The sequence below is a fragment of the Hyaena hyaena genome, unplaced genomic scaffold (genome assembly GCF_003009895.1).
Source record: "Hyaena hyaena isolate Hyena2069 unplaced genomic scaffold, ASM300989v1 scaffold_178, whole genome shotgun sequence".
NCBI lineage: Eukaryota > Metazoa > Chordata > Mammalia > Carnivora > Hyaenidae > Hyaena > Hyaena hyaena.
The window spans coordinates 1,406,706-1,425,192 of record NW_024080807.1 but is presented as its reverse complement, the minus strand read 5'-3'; the positions used below and the strand labels follow the sequence as shown (position 1 = coordinate 1,425,192).

Genomic DNA, 18,487 nt, shown 5'->3' with positions numbered 1-18,487 from the left:
GAAAATATCCCATTATCTGATGCTCAGTACATAGTAGACTATACAAAAAGTTGACTCTAATGGATTTATTATTTTAAAAGGGAAAATGTTAACTATAAACATATGATGAAATTGTTAAATTTGACACAGTTCTTTGAACACTAAAACACTATACTAAAGTATATGTGTACCAACACAGCCTTCAAACAGAAGGTTTTCAGAAGAAAAGGTTATGTGGTATCTAAATCATATACCAGATTATCTAAATCATATAGTAAATTATGCCAGTTTCATGGAACATTATCCAAAGTACATCACCTCCTAGTGGTAAATACATATTCACACATATTTTTTCTTTTCATTATTCTCCAAACATACTTAAGTGACTGAAATTTTATAAATAATAATTATTTGAAGCAATGTTTCTCACCCCAAAATAACCTGAATTTGTCATATCTTTATTCCTTGTGTTCCCAATTCTCCACATGTCCTATGAAAGTCTTGTTGCATTTGTGAATGGCCAAGTTACTCTGGGTACCCCATAAAGGATGCTCAACTCAGCTGGAGTGCTACAAAGTGAAAAGAAGCTTCTCTTCAGGTAGCAAGATTCTCTCTCACGGTTTGATCAGTTCATCCTTTCCTTCCCATCCCTATAACTCATTAGTGAGAACACTGGAAAGAGAATACCTACCAAAGGGAAAAAGAAAATCTTAAACATTCCGTGTTTACATGGGTATTCTCCTCCTTAGTACCTCTCTCTCCTTTCCAAAATTCTGGTAAGGAAATACAAGACCATCTCCTTATGACTTAATTTCCCCTTTGGGGAAAGGCATCCCCTGATGCTTTCCCCTTTGGGGGGCGATACTTCGGGAAAGCATCAGGTGAATGTGAGGGCTTCTCTATTTGCTTAGACTGAAAAGCTTAACAATTGAGTGTTATTTTGCAAAAATATGAATTTATCATTCAACCCTTCTCCCCTCTTGAGCATTTATGAAAAGGCACTGTTAGTTAATTCCACTAGTCAGATTCTGAAGAATGATCTGGGCAAAGAGTACATTAATCATTGTCCTTTCAAAAGCAAAATTCACATTCTACAGTTTTATCCTATGGAAACAAAAGTTTAAAAACATGCAGAAAGGATTAGAGCTATCACAGCTCTATGTTTAAATTGCCAAGTTAATTCCAGAAATTAACAGTGCATTTCCCTCCATCAAATCCTGATTCACATGTCAAAGAATGACTTAGATTTCCTACATTTACTTTGGAAACTGAAATGCCTGTCAAATTACAAAGCAATTGCATAAACATTCCAGTGACATTAAACTGCTACCAAACTGCTAGGAGTTGGTCTTTACTAGGCCCACAGCTGTCAGTGTCACACTCACTGCCTAATGTCTGAACCAAGATTTGATTGTTCTGAGCCCTTTATCCAACAAGGAAATCCTCAGGGGAGGATTTGTTTTGTTTTGTTTTTTTCCATGCAGCACCCCAAACCCAGTGAGGATAACAGGTGGACTGTGGCCATCCACAGACATGTATATGCTCACAGTCTCTCTCTCTCTCTCTCTCTCACGCAGGTGTCCCTATTCAAAGCCACTATTTGCAGTTCCTCAACTACTTTTAAAAAAATTTTTTTTATGTTTTATTTATTTCTGAGAGAGAGAGAGACAGCATGAGCAGAGGAGGGTCAGAGAGAGAGGGAGACACAGAATCTGAAACAGGCTCCAGGCTCCAAGCTGGCAGTCAGCACAGAGCCCGGCGCAGGGCTCGAACCCACGAACCGCGAGATCATGACCTGAGCGAGCCGAAGTTGGACGCTTAACTGACTGAGCCACCCAGGCGCCCCAGTTCTTCAACTACTTTAACAAAAGGCTCAGAGGCCTACTAAGGAGAGTAAGGATTTCACTATCAGCTGCTCCAGACCAGAGGCGGAGAGAAGGGATGTCCTGAAGGGCAAAGTCAACAAGAGGCAAAAGTGGACTGCAGGCACCAGCGACTGCAGGGCCTGCCCCTTCCACTGGGCAGGGCAGCCTCTGACCCTCCCCGTGGCGTGAACCTCCTGTTCTCACCACCACCTTTCCAAGCCTTGGTCTTAAAGCATTTATAAGCAACTATTACAGCAGGTGCTCATAAATTGCTGAAACTACATCAACAGACTTTTTTTTTATTTTTTTTTTTTATTTTTTTTTATTTATTTCTAGGAGAGCGAGCGAGCGTGAGCAGGGGAGGGTCAGAGAGAGAGGGAGTCACAGACTGAAACAGGCTCCAGGCTCTGAGCTGGCAGTCAGCACAGAGCCCGACGCGGGGCTCGAACCCACGAATCGCGAGATCATGACCTAAGCGGAAGTCGGACGCTGAACCGACTAAGCCACCCAGGCGCCCCAACAGACTTTTTTTTAAAGTTTATTTACTTATTTTGAGAGAGAGAGAGCTAGAGCATAAGCAGGAGAGGGGCACAGAGAGAGACAGAGAGAGACAGAGAGAGAGAGAGAGAGAGAGAGAATCCCAAGCAGGCTACGCACTGTCAGCAAAGAGCTGGACATGGGGCTTGAACTTAAAAATGGTGAGATCATGACCTGAGCTGAAATTAAGTCAGGTGCTTAACTGACTGAGCCCCCCAGGTACCCAGCACCAACAGATTTCTACTGAAAGTATTTCTCCATTGCCTAACAGCCAGAACTTACTTGTATTACATCTGTTATATCTTCTAAAGGCAGAAAGTTACTAACGGGTCATTTTTACGTAAGCTTTCCTCCATATGGTAGTAAGATCAAAGTAAAGTCTGTAGTCTCCCCTGTGTATTTTAGACTCTCAAACAGTCCTTCTTTAAAATGCACTGCATTTCTAAATAGACAATTTCTCAACCACTTATCTCAGTATTAAATAATTTCCTTAATCTGAATCATGTATATGACTCCACCATATTCACCCTGTAAAAATGTACTTGTAGTCAAATATAATTACATGTATATAGTAACAGCTGCTAATAAATTAAATGACACCCTTCACCTAGAGGTGCCAAAGGCTCTAATTCAAAAGTTTATCAAGAATGGTAGAGAATATTAAAATGCAGTACAATGCTAAATACCTAGTAGACGCCTCCAAGAAAGCAAAATGATTGAATTGTTGGTTTAAGTATTAACTTAAAGAGATTTACCCAAGGGTGCCTGACTGGCTCAGTCAGTAGAGAGTGCAGCTCTTGGTCTCAGGTTTGTGAGTTCAAGCCCCACGATGGGTGTAGAGATTAAAACCAAAGTATTAAAAAAAAAGAGAGAGAAATTTACAAAATGTCCATTTAGACTAATGGGTAGAAAAGTAAGCAAAGAGGCAAGAATGAGAAACCATACCAAGATAAAACAAACAGGCATGAGAAAGTAAACTACTTAAGTAACAGCAATAGACAAAAACCAAAAAATGTCACAGAAAAGACTGACTAGGGAACCAAAATTGCTCTGACATAGTCAAACGTACAAGTAGCAAATTCAACAGGTTTGTGCCAATAAGCAGGTTGAGAGAATACACGCTAATTTCTAGTATTAGAATTATTTGACTTAATTAACTGCAAATTTTACTGATGACAAATTAAATCCAAATCTTGGCCCATGTTACCCTTCAAAACTTCCTGATTTCCTCATCCCATTCTTCCATTATATTAATTGACCTCCCAAAAGAGAAAATAATTTATAAACATACTAACTGAAAATTTAGTACAATTATAAAACATTTATAACCAAAACAATAAATAAATAATTCAACCCATGAGTGACTAATTACATTCTCTAAAATGAACCATGGATATTATGCGTGTCTTCTCCAAGATTCTGACTATGACGCTTTACTATGTCTTCTGTCTCAGTGTCTCTCCAGTTGAAGGCAGCATTTAATAAACTATACAAATGAGAATCAGAAAAAAAGTTCTATTTAAATATTCACAATGGCAGAAGATACAGTTCCCTCTTTAAACGCCATGAAATGATTTCATGAGGAAGAAGAAGGCATCATCGCATATGACAAAGGACACTTACTTCAAAGGGATGTGTAAGGGAAAGAGGAAACAGGCCTGGTTCAACAATATGGCAAATCTCGAAATGGCTGCAATTCTGAGGAAAATGTCTCTAAAACCACATATGAAGAATGTGGTAACTTACCAGAGAAACCCTGGACCAAGTTCACATATTAAATAGCCTTCTGTGCATTACATCAAAAATCACAGAAAAGCTAACAGCCGTAGGACAGCACAATGATGTGTCAGTTTAAAAGGGTTTAACAGAGGGGCACCTGGGTGGCTCAGTGGGTTAAGCGGTCGGCTTTGGCTCAGGTCATGATCTCAAACGTTCCTGAGTTCGATCCCCACGCTGGGCTCTGTGCTGACAGCTCGGAGCCTGGAGCCTGGAGCCTGCTTTGGATTCTGTCTCCCTCTCTGCCCCCTCCCCTGCTCAGGCTCTGTGTCTCTGCCTCTCAAAAATAAATAAAGAAAAAATAAATAAAAAGTTTTAGCAGAGGCCTTTTGAAAGCTGTGGAACAGTACAAGGGCTTCATCCTTCCTTCATTTACTTCATCCATAAAACAGAGTGTCCTGTATCTCATATCTCCTTTCAGCTCCTGAGAAAGTAAGGGGAATAAAAGAGAACAATTTTGGTCCCTCTAAAGAAAGTTTTTATATAAACCTTTTCTTTTTCTCATGATTCAAAAACTGGCTTGCACAGGTATCTCAATGGGCCAAAGTAAAAAAAAATAAAAGAATCATAAACGGCACCATCCACTCTACAGAGTATTCTCAGATTCATACTTTAATCTCAAGAACCAACGGGGCAGGACAACCTCACCTTAAGAATATTACAGGTTGGGCCAAGTTGACAGATTTACTTGCCCAAGTTCAGGTCTTGAAATTTAAAATCTAAATTCCATTTATTACACCAGTTAGTGTCCCAAATCACAGAGTACTTATATTTGTGAGAAAATAAACGAAAAATGTTTCTTAGCCACCAGCTCTGCCAAAATAATAACTGCAAGGTAACAAACTTATATATGCATGCGTGTGTGTGTACACACACACACACACACACACACACACACGCACATATGCCAATGTTGAGATAAGGATATTTACCTCTTAATGGTACCTCCTCATTCACATTACCTTTAAAATTCAAGGGCTAACAACTCAACAACAAAAGAACAAATAACCTAAATCAAAACAATGGGCAAAGGCCTTGAATAGACATTTCTCCAAAGAAGATATACAAATAGCTAGTAAGTACACAAAAAGATGCTCAACATTAAGGGAATGCAAATCAAAACCATATTCACACCCTTTAAGATGGTTATTATAATTTTTTAAAGGAAAATAAGTGTAGGCAAAGATGTGGTTTAATTAGAACCCTTTGAATTGCCTATGGGAATGTAAAATGTTATAGCCACTTTAGAAGACAGTTTGATGGATCCTCAAAAACTTAAGAATCACCATATGACCCAGAAATACCTCTCCTGGGTATATACCCAAAAGAACTCAAAGAAGGAACCAAACAAATACTCATATACCAATATTCATCGCAGTATTACTCTCAATAACCAAAAGGTAGAAAGACAAATGCCCATCAATAGATGAGTGGATAAACAAAATGTGGTATAACATACAATGGAATATTACTCAGTCTTAAAAAGGAATGAAATTGTTATATTCATACACATTATAACACAGATGAACCTTGAAAACATGATGCTAAATGAAACAGGCCAGATACAAAATACTATATGATTCCCCTTACATGAAATACCTAGAAAAGGCAAATTCAGAGACAAAATAAAATAAAGCTTACATCAGGTTGAAGAAAAGGACAAAGAAGGAATTACCATTTCATGAGTACAGGGTCTATGTTTGGAATGATGAAAAAGATGTGGAAATATATAATAGTGACAGCTGTATACTGTGAATATACTTCACTAAACTGTACACCACAAAGTGGTTAAAAGGGTAAGTTTTATGTAGTTTTTAATATATCTTACATATATTTCACCACAAAAATAAATCTCAAGAGCTAAATCTATAGTCACCAACAACTGAAGACATAAGCTAAGAAAGTACTAAGTGTTAGAACATCCCCTGGTGAGTATAGTGAACCATAAAGCCAGCACGTCATCTTCTAATACAAATCAGGATTATTACTGTGGCCGACTGACAGCAGAGGCCTGTTTTCCCAAGCAAATGAGAATATTACCTATGGTTTCAGATCTACCAGAAACAAACTATGAATCTGAGATCCAGATGACCAATATGCTTAGGGGGTAAAGGAAAGGATATAGTCCAACTCACGAGAAGTTAGAAATGAAGAAAATGAAGTTCAGAGTTACCTTTCCAAGACCTTACAATTGGTTAATGATAAAATAGTGACTAGAGCAACTCAGGTCTTTCTCTTAAGCCAGTGCTTCTCTATACGCGGTTTAGTTTGACCGTGTTACTTATCCTCCCTCTCGAGATATAGATACCATTCATTGTTAAAAAGCTTATTCAGGGACACCTGGGTGTCTCAGTCAGTTAAGCATCTGACTCTTGATTTCGGCTCAGGTCATGATCTCATGGTTCATGAGTTCGAGCCCCAAGTCAGGCTCTGTGCCAATAGTGCGGAGGCTGCTTGGGATTCTCCTCTGCCCCTCTCCCAATTTCTCTCCCTCCCTCTCCCTCTCTCTCTCTCAAAAATAAACATTTTTTTTAAAGTCTCAAAAAAGAGGACTCCCTCTACCACTCGCACTCTCTCATTAAAAAAAAAAAAAAGCTTATTCAAATATCCTGGAAGTTGTATTTCAAAGATCACCTTATAACTCTGAAGCCTGCCTCCCTCGGGAGGAGTTCTCATACTCCTGATCACTAAAGAATTAATAAGCTGGCACAATATCCTATGGAGGTGATTTCAAAAGAACAAAGACGACTAACCTTAAATCCTAGAAAAATGGAAAACCAATATGCCTAAACAGCTTAAGGGTTTCACTTTGCTAACAGGTAGAAGGGACAAAAGAGTCTTCACACCTAAATGCCTGACTATAAAAGGACAAGCATTCGTGTCACCCACAACCGTAATCAAATGTACCTGCACAGCTTAAGCATCCCATCAGTTTGGAAGCTCTCAGTTAAGACAAAATTCAAGACTGTATATGAGAAAAGCGTCCAAGAGCTTTCTTCATTAAAAAGACCGGTCCTATGTAAGAAATTATTTGCTAATACTCTAGATGAGAGAGATTCAGGACTACTTAAAGAAGGCAACACAATACAACAATGCACAAAACCAGAAATGACCATGGGCAACTGAAATGCTATTGCAAACTCTCACAGGTAAATAAATGCATAATATCTCACTATAGCTATTAAACAAGGGAAGTCCTGAAACTCTCCTGCCCACAGCAGTCCACAGAACTTCGATCAAACATGTACATGTGTCCCGTTCCAAGATCTAGTACCTAAAAATTTGAGAAAACCTTCCACGTCCCCACTGACCACCAATGCCTTGACCATCAAAATATGGCCACCAAGTTACCATTTTTCCAAGTGCAATCACCAAATTTACCGAGTTCTTCTGTGACAGAGGTGATAGGGGATACAAAGGCATTAGTAGCCTATTCACTCTTATCCGGAGCCTTATAATCCAAGGGAAAATAAAAGATGTTCACACATAAAAAAAACTGCAAACAGTGTAGATGAGCTTGACTCTGGCATTAGATCAAACTGCATTCAAACCTAAGCCCTGATCTTTTAATTTAAGACTTTATCTCTCTACACCTCAGTTACTTATGGATCATGTGGATAATCGCACTATCCAGTAATAGGACTGTGAGGTAAAAATGAAACAAGCAATGTGCTTATTATTAACACAGTGCCCAGTGCAAAGTAAGTACTCAAAAGTCAGCAATATCCTTGTTCGTTATTATTACAACAGAAACAAAAAGCTGCCACGATACAATAAATGGCACCAATGGTTTTCTTTTTTTGGAAGCCAGAATAGACTCTTTTACAGAGTCTGAGGGAAAGGCGTCAATTCGAGTTGCATCTTCAAACAGATGTGAAAAGTGAACAGAGACCTGACTTATAAGCTGGGTCTGAAGCGAGCTAATTTGTTCTGTGGCCTGGGAGTGCGGGAATATCTAACATTTCAGGATCTCGGTTTCTTCAACTCTAACTGGAAAAGGCTATATTAAATGGCTGCTAAAATCTTCCGGAGCCAACATTCTGTGATGTGGTATAGGAAACCGGTAAGCAAAGTGAAAGAAGGAAGGAATTCTAGATACAGGTTATGAAAATGCAGAAAAACCTAGAGCTATACAAAAGACAGGGACGAACCCTCTTGCTAGAGCATAGGATCCAATTGGGGAGTGTCAAGGGACAAAGACTGCTCATTTTGACTCCCCTTATAGCAGCAGGGGCTGCTAGAGGTTACTGAGCAGGCATAATCAAAGAGCATCTTACCAACAGGAGAAGATGTGATAAAATAATACTAGCATAGAGGGCAGAATCAAACTGAGATATGAAGATTAAGAGGATGACAAGCAATCAGGAGACTAAATGGATGGAATTCAATGAATCTGGGGTAATGAATGGGAAATGAATGGGAACTCGCTGTGGAGAAGAACTACAAATCCCTGACTTTTTGGTCCAAGTCTTTAGATTAACTTGAAGCATTGGTTTAAGAAAAAAGCCCCTTAACGTTTCCAGGTCCCCTTACAGAATCAAATTTTTATTTCTTCTAATCCTATAATTCTATGATTCTAAGATTCTGATACAAATGATCTGGACTGGGGCCAAGGCTATTTTCCCAAAGGTCTCTGGATAATTTTAACATACAACTAGGGTTCAGAACTATTGTCTCAAGGAAAGGAAAGAAGACAGGGGGCAGTTAACACTTCCTTAATGGGATATCTCTGAGTAGGCCAAAAGCGATGGAGACAGGATTCCTGGGTTCAACTGGGAGGAGCTGACTTATCCTCATACTGGAAGGAGGCCACTTTTCCCACTGAGGGGCAGGAAAGAAGTAAGGATGAGTCAGTCAGTGTTGGGTAGAAAATCAGTTGTCAGATGGTCATTCGTCTTCTCCGTATCAAGATTCAGTTTCAGGGGTAACTTCGGTGGCTTGGTTGGTTCAGCATCCGACTTCAGCTCAGGTCATGATCTCGTAGTTCATGGGTTTGAGCCCCGTGTTGGGCTCTGTGCTGACAGCTCAGAGCCTGGAGCCTGCTTCTGATTCTGGGTCTCCCCTCTTTCTCTGCCTCCCCCCTACTCAGGCTCACTCTTTCCCGCTCTCTCACAAAAATAAATACTAAAAAAAAAAAAAAAAAAAAAAAAAAAAAAAAAAAGAATTGGTTTCAAATTCCAATTATAAATCAATTCACACTGCTATGAGTACTTTAGAAATTTCTGTACAGGGACACCTGGGTGGCTCAGTCAGTGAAGCATCTGACTCAATTTCAGCTCAAGTCATGATCTCATGATCTGTGAGATGGAGTCCTGTATCAGGCTGAGCTGACAGCGCAGAGCATACTTGGGATTCTCTCTCTCCTCACTCTCTGCCCTTCCCCCACCCTCCATCTCTCAAAAAATAAACATTTAAAAGCCTTTAAGTATATAAAGGCTCATTATTTTTTAAAATATCAGGCTCAGGGCGCCTGGGTGGCTTAGTCGGTTGAGCATCCGACTTTCGCTTAGGTCATGATCTCGCGGTTCATGGGTTTGAGCCCCGTGTCAGGCTCTGTGCTGACTGCCAGCTCAGAGCCTGGAGCCTGTTTCAGAGTCTGTGACTCCCTTTCTCTCTGACCCTCCCCTGCTCACGCTCTCGCTCTCTCTCTCCTAGAAATAAATAAAAATATTTAAAAAAAAAAAATATATCAGGCTCAACTATTACATAACATTTTTGAAAAAAGTTAATATGATAATTATCTTTATACTTTAAAAGGCTAGGGCGCCTGGGTGGCTCAGTCAGTTGAGCGTCCAACTCTTAATTTTGGCTCAGGTCATGATCTCACAGTCATTGAGACTGAGTCCCACATTCAGCTCTACACTGGGCGTGAGCTGCTTCAGATTCTCTCTCTCTCTCTCTCTCTCTCTCTCTCCCCCTCTCTCCTACTCACTCTCTCCAAAAAATTTTAAAAAAATAAAAATAATAAAAATTTGGCCTCATCTAGGGATCTTATTCATGGAAGAAAATCTTTAATAATTTCCAGCAGTCATGTCAGAGAAGAGCAGTGGTTTTATCAAGCATTGTATTCCTTAAATATTCTTGTATAAAAATAAAACACACACAAAGAAACACAGAAACAGAATATCAATAAAAATATATGATAGTCTACAGCTACAGGTTAGATACGTTCAAGAACAGAAGTGTTTGGAGGGCAGATCTTCATTTTTTTTTTTAATGTTTATTTCTTTTTGAGACAGAGTGTACACACAGCAGGGGAGGGACACAGATGAAGAGGGAGACACAGAATCTGAAGAAGGCTCCAGTTTCTGAGCTGTCAGTGGGGCCTGAACTCATGAACCCGTGAGATCATGACCTAAGCCAAAGTTGGACACTTTAACCAACTGTGCCACCCAGGCACCCCCAGATCTCCATTTTAATATTTACCTTTTATTTATAATTCACCTGACCTCAATTTGTTTTTACTTAAGCAATTTTACTATATACAGCCCCTATATGATGCCTCAAATCCTTTGCTTCAGTGATGGAGACAATAACTACCTCTCTAAATATATACACTGGGATTTCTCATACAAGGGACACCAAGCCTTTATGGTCTTATATGGACAGTCCACTACAGATTTCAATTGCACTAATTCACAATTCATTAATATCACGAATGAGAAAGAAAGAAATCAAATTCTTCCAGTTGCTGTCGCCATCTGGAAAATTTAGAGAGTGAACTTTATTTACTACATACTCTGATACCCCCAAGTTTCTGCAGTTAAAGCAACTTCACGTATTTTTTAAAATGGTGGCTTTTGTGAAAAAAAAATTAATGGTCTTCTTATAGACACAAAAATGATCTTATTTTACAAACCAATCATGCCTAAGGCTGAAAAGAAATACTTCTAAGTAAAACACACTATAATCTTTTATTTACTCTAGAACTTAACTCACTGATGAATAAATATAGAATTCCATAGTACCTCTTTCTTCTGAAAGAAGAAATGGTTTTTCAAGGCACAGTATTTTGTTTTTATCAACACAGTATGCAGCTGTATTATCCGTACTTCTGCCCAACATTCAGTAAATATTCAAAGCATTAAAAATAACCGGCAATTCATATTTAATACTTAACAAGAAGAGGGCATAATGATAAAACTGAGCCACATTTATTCTGGAAAAGAAAATCTACTAAACTGAAAAGAATTATTGCTTAGGGGATGACAGCTCTCCACATTAAACTCTATAATGGGAAAAGACAAGTCAATTTAGAAAACTCACATGTTTTTTAAAAGGTCAGACAGTAATGTCCCAGAGGTTTGGAAACATGACATAAGTATCATGATGTACAAAACAGTTCTTCACAAATTCAGTTTTACATTTAAATTCTTGATGAAACGTCATGTGTTTACCCCAATCAGAGGAAACAAAGGTGTCTGCAGGAAACCGGCGGCGGCTTACTGACCCAGCATCACAAGGCTGGCCTCCACGTGGAATGTTCAGTCACGGTATGTTGGAATAAAAGGCAAAGGTTAGGATGCAAACACCTTCTCACTTCCTGAGGATGGACTCTGTAACTGTGAAATATGCTGAAACCCTTGCTTTTCCAAATTCACATTCCTTTAATCCGTGGGCCGGGAAGCAGACTATCAGAATAGGAAGAAAGTAATAAAGATGTTGTTCAAGACAAAATCTGACAACATTCACTCTTGAAATATTTTGTTCCGGGGAGCCTGGATGATATTCATTCATCATACATATCAGAAGAATATGCAACTGTCGATCTCAGGGTCGTGGGTTTGAGCCCCATGTTGGATGTAGAGATTACTCAAATCAATCAACTTTAAAAAAATGGGAAATATCTTGTTCCAATAAAACCCAAATAGTAAAACAACTGTTTACATGGTAAAAGATCACAGAACATAAAATGAGAACAGACCTTAGGGATCACCTAACTTCACGCCGCTTTCCCATTATGTTGATGAATTAGGACTTTGGTATCAAGATCTTACTCTGCTCTATGGCACTTTTCTATAAGACAGAAGCTTTTTTGTATGTGCTATGGCTAATAAAGATTTGACCCTATTCTCCAAAAGAAATGTTACTGCTTTTTAAAAAACATATTCCTTGCTTCCAGAGTCTGGGAGGATCATGTCAAAAGGACTCATGAGCCAACTGAAAGGGGTTCCCACTGGCCAAAGCTGGGACAATTTGAACATTAAAAGAATAACTGAATGACTGTGCTTGACTGAAATACAAGGACTATACAAAAATTCACAAGCCAACAATGACACTCAAAACAGAGAAAGTCAAACAACAAACATGAGATAAGCATTATACTAATGGCTTATTCTGAAATGTGATAAAGGGAGAAATTCAGTTGTTTATCCTGTACTTCAAATAAAAACTGTATTTCAGAGCAATCAAATAGCCCATATTGAAGAAGAAAAGCACTTTTGCAAAGAAAACTGCAAGTTTATGAAGTTGAGGTAATGATAAAACTTAAAAGTCCCATTTTAGGATACAGAGTTCTAGTTTTGCAAAATGAACAGCAATTGTCACTGTAAACTTAAAACTGGTTAAGATGGGGGGCGCCTGGGTGGCTCAGTTGGTTGAGTATCCGACTTCGGCTCAGGTTATGATCTCACGGTTCATGGATTCGAGCCCCACATCAGGCTCTGCGCTGACAGCTAGCTCAGAGCCTAGAGCCTGCTTTGGATTCTGTATCTCCCTCTCTCATGCTCATGCTACCTCTCTCTCTCTCTCAGAAATAAATAAAACATTTAAAAAAATTTTTTTAAATGGTTAACATGGTAAATTTCAGTTATGTGTATTTGATCACAAATTTCTTAAAATCCCATTTTATTATTATTTTGCCATCCCCAATGAGATAACTGATTCAGAGGATAGTCAGTCACCAATAGATTCTAACATTTAGATGAAAGACTTAAAAGGAAGTTGATGTTTGTATGGTGCCTAAGTCTCACATCTCCCAGATTACATGTCATACTCACATGGAAAAATATAATTTTATAATGAGGAGATCAGTCACCTTTTTTTAAATATTTTTTCATTTGAAAGAGGAAAGAGAAAGCACGAGCACGTGCACCCACATCAGAAGTGAAGAGGCAGAGAGACAGAGAGAGGGAAGGAGAGAGAGAATCACAAGCAGGTTCCACATTGTCAGTACAGAGCCCAACATGGGGCTTGATCTCACAAACCATGAGATCATGACCTGAGCCTAAATCAAGAGTCGACACTTAACCAACTAACTGAGCCACTCAGGTCACTCAGGTGCCCCAAGACCAGTCACCATCTTAATCCATCTCAGCTATGAAAGTGAGAAACCATTGTATGGCTCTTGATAAGATGTCCTACGAAACACACACTTGGCTGTTAGATACTCTTAACAAAAATGTTTATTCTTAATTAACCAAGCAGGTAGCTCTACATGTTACTTTAGATTAAATACAGAGTATGGAAGACTAATTTGAATACCACACATGGAGACAATCAGACAAACCCAGAAAAATAAAAAGGCCTCCACTTGTATCTCTCCCAAGACCACTGTCATGAAAAAACAGTAAAACGGCACGGGATGGGAAGAGGTATTTTAGACTACAAAAGACTTAAAGTGACAAAACCAATAACCAAATGCAGTCTATGCTCTCTGATAGGATCCTGGTTCAATAAATAAGCTATATAGAATGTCACAGGGATGACTGAAGAGATTTTAAAACAGACTAGATATTACATAATATTAGAGAATCACTGCCAATCACCAACTGATTGTTATATAATAATAGTGATCTGGTTAAATGGGAAAATGTCCGTATCTTTTTACAAATACATAATAAAGAAACTGGAATGAAATATCATGAGTTCTATAATTTATTTTAAATTACAGAGGGGAAAAAAACAGGGTAAAAAGTTAATGTATTGAGAAAAGTATCTAGGCAATAATCATCAATAGCTGCTAAAAACCCACTAGGCAAAAGCTTGATGGGAAATTTACAATGGATAGATCCAATACCTAAACCCACTGATCAAACTTAATGCCAAGAGGTCAGCCAACCATACACTAGGTCTCTTGAGGAAATGCACTAAGATATCAATATAAACTTGCACGAAGGATTCTCTAGAGCACCACCACCATCAGAATTAACCTCAAGGGGTGCCTGGGTAGTTCAGTAGGTTAAGCATTCAACTTCAGCTCAGGTCTTGATCTCGTGGTTCCTGGATTTGAGCCCTGCATCAGGCTCTCTGCTGTCAGCACAGAGCCCGCTTTGGATCCTCTACCCCTTCCCTCCTGGTTCTATCTCTAAATAAATAAATAAACTTAAAAAAAAAAAAAAGAGTCAACCTTGACTCTGATTAAGCCTCAGACCTACCTACCAATTTAAGAGGCTATTCATAAAAGAGAAACATATTAACAACCACCAAAGGGATGCAATCAACAAAGTCCATAATGTGGGAAATTCTAAAGAAACAACACAATTTTTTTTCAATAAGGAAACTGAAAGAAAGAGAAAAGAAACTACATACTAAGATAGTTAAGAGACATACCAACCAAACCAAATGTGACCTCATTTGGGTCCTGACTTGAACAAACCAACCACAAAAACATTTATAAAACAAATGGGAACAACACTCACTGGATATTTGCTATTAAGGAGATATTAAATTTTTAGATGTGACAATGGATTTGTGGTTTTGTTTTTTTCCAAATGCTTACCCACTACAGACATATAAAAGAGTATTTACAAGTGAAGTGATACAATATCCAGGACTTGCTTTAAAACAACCCAGCAAGGTACAGGGGGACAGGCCGTTTGGTGGCACATAGAGGTCACAAAATTGACCATACGGTAATAATTATTATTCTACTCCGTGTCTGTATACACTTCCATTATTAAAAAGAAAAAAAAAAGGCAGGAAATGAAGTCTGATCCAAGCTCTTCACCTAATTACAGAACCTTTTTCACCTACCACCTAAAATAATAAATACCAACCAAAGTAAAGTAAAATAAAATCTAGCAAAAGGTTTAGCAATACTGACAAGAGAAAGCATGTAAGGCCTCTGCCACAGCCTCACAACATGAGAAGATTGTGGTGAACAGCAGTGTGAGCCCAAATGCAACTTTCACAAAGTGCACGAAGCGTGAGGGGGAAAACTGGGTCGGGGATACGGGTATTCCTTACGCTGTGCTCTCTACCTGTGCATCTGAAGTTCCCATGATAAAAAGTGATCACCACAGAACACATTTACTTGATTTTCCGCATATATCAGTCGCTTTCTGACTTGCTGTCTTTCCACTTTTATCCTTTTACTTGCAACCACCAAGGGAGGGGGCAGGCAGGGGACCGTAGTCACCAACAATACGTGCTTACTGGGTGGGAAATTTAACTAGCAAAACTGAAATGTTTCCATGTTGTGCTAGAAAAATCAAGACTGATTTTACTGTAAAACGTCCCATTTTAACTGAAAACCTGGTTTGTGGTCTGTGGAAATTACGAAGGCATCTGCTTTCTCCCTTTCTTTTTTGAAAAGGAAGCTGGACCAGAGAGACTCTTGTGTAATTTGAATTTGGATGTGGTGTTTGCAGAGGATTATGATCTTCCCCAATTTCTAAGCGGTTCCATCTGTTTTTATGGGAAATTTGGCTTAGAATGACTTTAGAAAATGAAGAACCAAGTAAGGAATCCAATCGCCTTTACAATTAGTCTTCGTATATTCTTTGAGTGGTTTTAAGAAATAACAGAACCAATGAAACATTCATTGCAAAAAAAAAAAAATTTCTTTTAATTGAACCTGGAGCTGATAAAAAGCCTCTGTATGTAACTATCAATTTACAAAACAGGAACAGGTTAAAACTACACCATGGTTGGGGGGTGGAGGGGAAGGAGTATCCAGTTAGTTTGATCAGTTAAGTGTCTTAAGTGTCAGACTCTTGATTTCAGCTCAGGTCATGATCTCACGGTTAATGTGAGTTGGGAGCCTGGATGTGGGATCCTCTGTCTGCGCAGAGCCTGCTTGGGATCCTCTCTCTGCCCCTCCCTTGTTCCACACGTGCATGTGCTCTTTCTCTCAAAAATAAAACAAACTTAAAAAAAAAAAAAAAAACTATGCCACAGCAAACTAAAAAATAAGAATGATACAGGACAATCCAATTTCTTAAAAAAAATAAACTACAAGTAAATATAAAAAGAGGAAAGGAGACAGCCTATAAAGAGAATCACTAATCACAATGTATACACCTAATCTGGATCCTGATTCAAACAAAAAACTGAAAGAAAACAAAACAATGGGAAATCTGAACAGTGAATATTTGATGATATTAAAAATTAATTTGTTTAGGTGTGATAATGGTATTGTGATTTTTTTTCAAGTCATAGCTTTTAGAAATACTTACAGGGGCACCGGAGTGGCTCAGTCGGTTTAAGAATCTGACTCTTGATTTCAGCTAAGGTTATGATCTTACAGCTGGTGGGTTTGAGCCCCATGTAGGGCTCCACGCATGCAGCATCTGCTTGGGATTCTTTCTCTCTTTCTCTCTCTCTCTCTCTCCCCCTCTCTGCCCCTTCCCCATTCTCTCAAAATAAATAAACTTTAAAAAGGAGCAATACATGTAGATGGAACAAGATGCCTAGGATTTGCTTCAAAATAATATAGTTACAGTCGAAGTGAACAGAGATACAGATAAAAGAAAGGTTAGCCACGAGTTAATCACTGTTAAAGCTAGGAGGTAGGTAGGGTCATCAGCATACTATTCAATTTTTTTTTTTTTTTTTAAGAGAGAGAGAGAATCTCAACCAGGCTCCATGCTCAGCACAGAACCTAACATGGGTCTTGATCCCATGACCCTGGGATCTAAATCAAGAGTCAGATGCTCAACCAAACTGAGCCACCCAGGTGTCCTTCAATTTGCTTTCATACATATTTAAAACTTTCCAAATAAAGCTTTTTCATTAAAAGAAAGGAAATGACAAAATTGTCATTTTGTCTAATGACTAATGTCTAAAAAAAACAGTTATACATTTTTTTACCTAAAGTAGAATATTAACAAATAAATTTAGAATTAGTATTTTTTCATCTTGAAATTGTCAGAAAATTTCAGCAAGTCACCAAGTGAGACCTGGAGAACACCGTGATGGCCCCAAAGTCCAACCTCCCACCCTGTGAATCTTCCTCCCACCTCCCAACGGGCAATTAGCAGCCTCTGGCAGAGGTCCTTCAAACCTTGGGAAGGTCACTTCCTTCTAATACAGCCCACTCCATCCTCTGCCTACTCCAACTGTCAAAAAGTTCCTCTCATACCAGAAAGGAAATTTCCCTTCTCCAGATCTCAGTTTTACCCACGGAAAATGGGTTTTTCAAACACGTTCCTGAGTTGTGAAATCAAGTTAGTAAATCGGTGACCAGCATTTTTATTATTATTGTTGTTATTATCATGCAGGAAAGAAAATCTCAGAGTGAACTACGCGTGGTAAAGCTAAGACCTAATTTGTGAAGCTTGTTTCTGTTCTTTATGTACACACATGCCTACAAACACACACAGACTTCCATACTGATAAAAGGGCCAAGATATAAAATCTATGTCTTACGGTACCTTTTGTCAAGAAAGAAAAAAGTGGAAAGTCAACGCTCAAAAGACTGCTCTCAAAACACCTCAACAAGCTGCCGACCCCAGCAAGTCTTACCCCTTCAGTTATCTCAAACAGCCAGTTCTTCATGTTGGTATAGCTTCCCCTAACCTCAACATCCCAGGCACCCTTCCAGGCACAAGGCTTCCGTCTGTCTAATCTTCCACTGGTTTTTATCAAACAAATATATACTTAGTCCATACTACGTGAAGTATCTAAAAATGAATAATACGTTCCAAGTCAAAACAGAATAATCAATTACAGCCCACTTCCACCCTTCAAATTTTCATTTAAAAACATCCTTTGAGATACTGGTAGAGACAACCGCTAAGTGAGAAAGACTAAGCCTGGAAAGAGAGTTGAGTCAACAGATTATGATGGCAGATGAAGTCTTGGGTCACATAAAATTAGAGCAGAGAGTCAAAGGACAGAAACCTAGGATACAGGGAAAAGCTGAAGGGACAGGCAGAGAAGTCTTCAAAGAACGGAAGTAGTAGAACAAAGCACTGCAACATGTCAAAAGAGAATTTCAGAGACAGTGCTGCGTCAAGAGTGTCAGAAGTAATACAGGGGAAGACAGCATTCAATAGATCTGACAACAGGGTCATCTACTACCTGGGAAAGAGCGATTTCAGTGCAGTGGTAAGACCCCAAGTCAGCACTGAGGAACACAAACGCATCTACTACTTTTTAATAAATCT

At 38.8% G+C, this 18,487-nt stretch overlaps 1 protein-coding gene across 12 annotated transcripts in view; it reads right to left on the bottom strand.

The window, feature by feature from the left end:
- EPB41L2 (erythrocyte membrane protein band 4.1 like 2) overlaps window positions 1-18,487 on the bottom strand; it is a 222,382-nt gene that overhangs the window by 189,949 nt on the left and 13,946 nt on the right. The window lies entirely within an intron of this gene.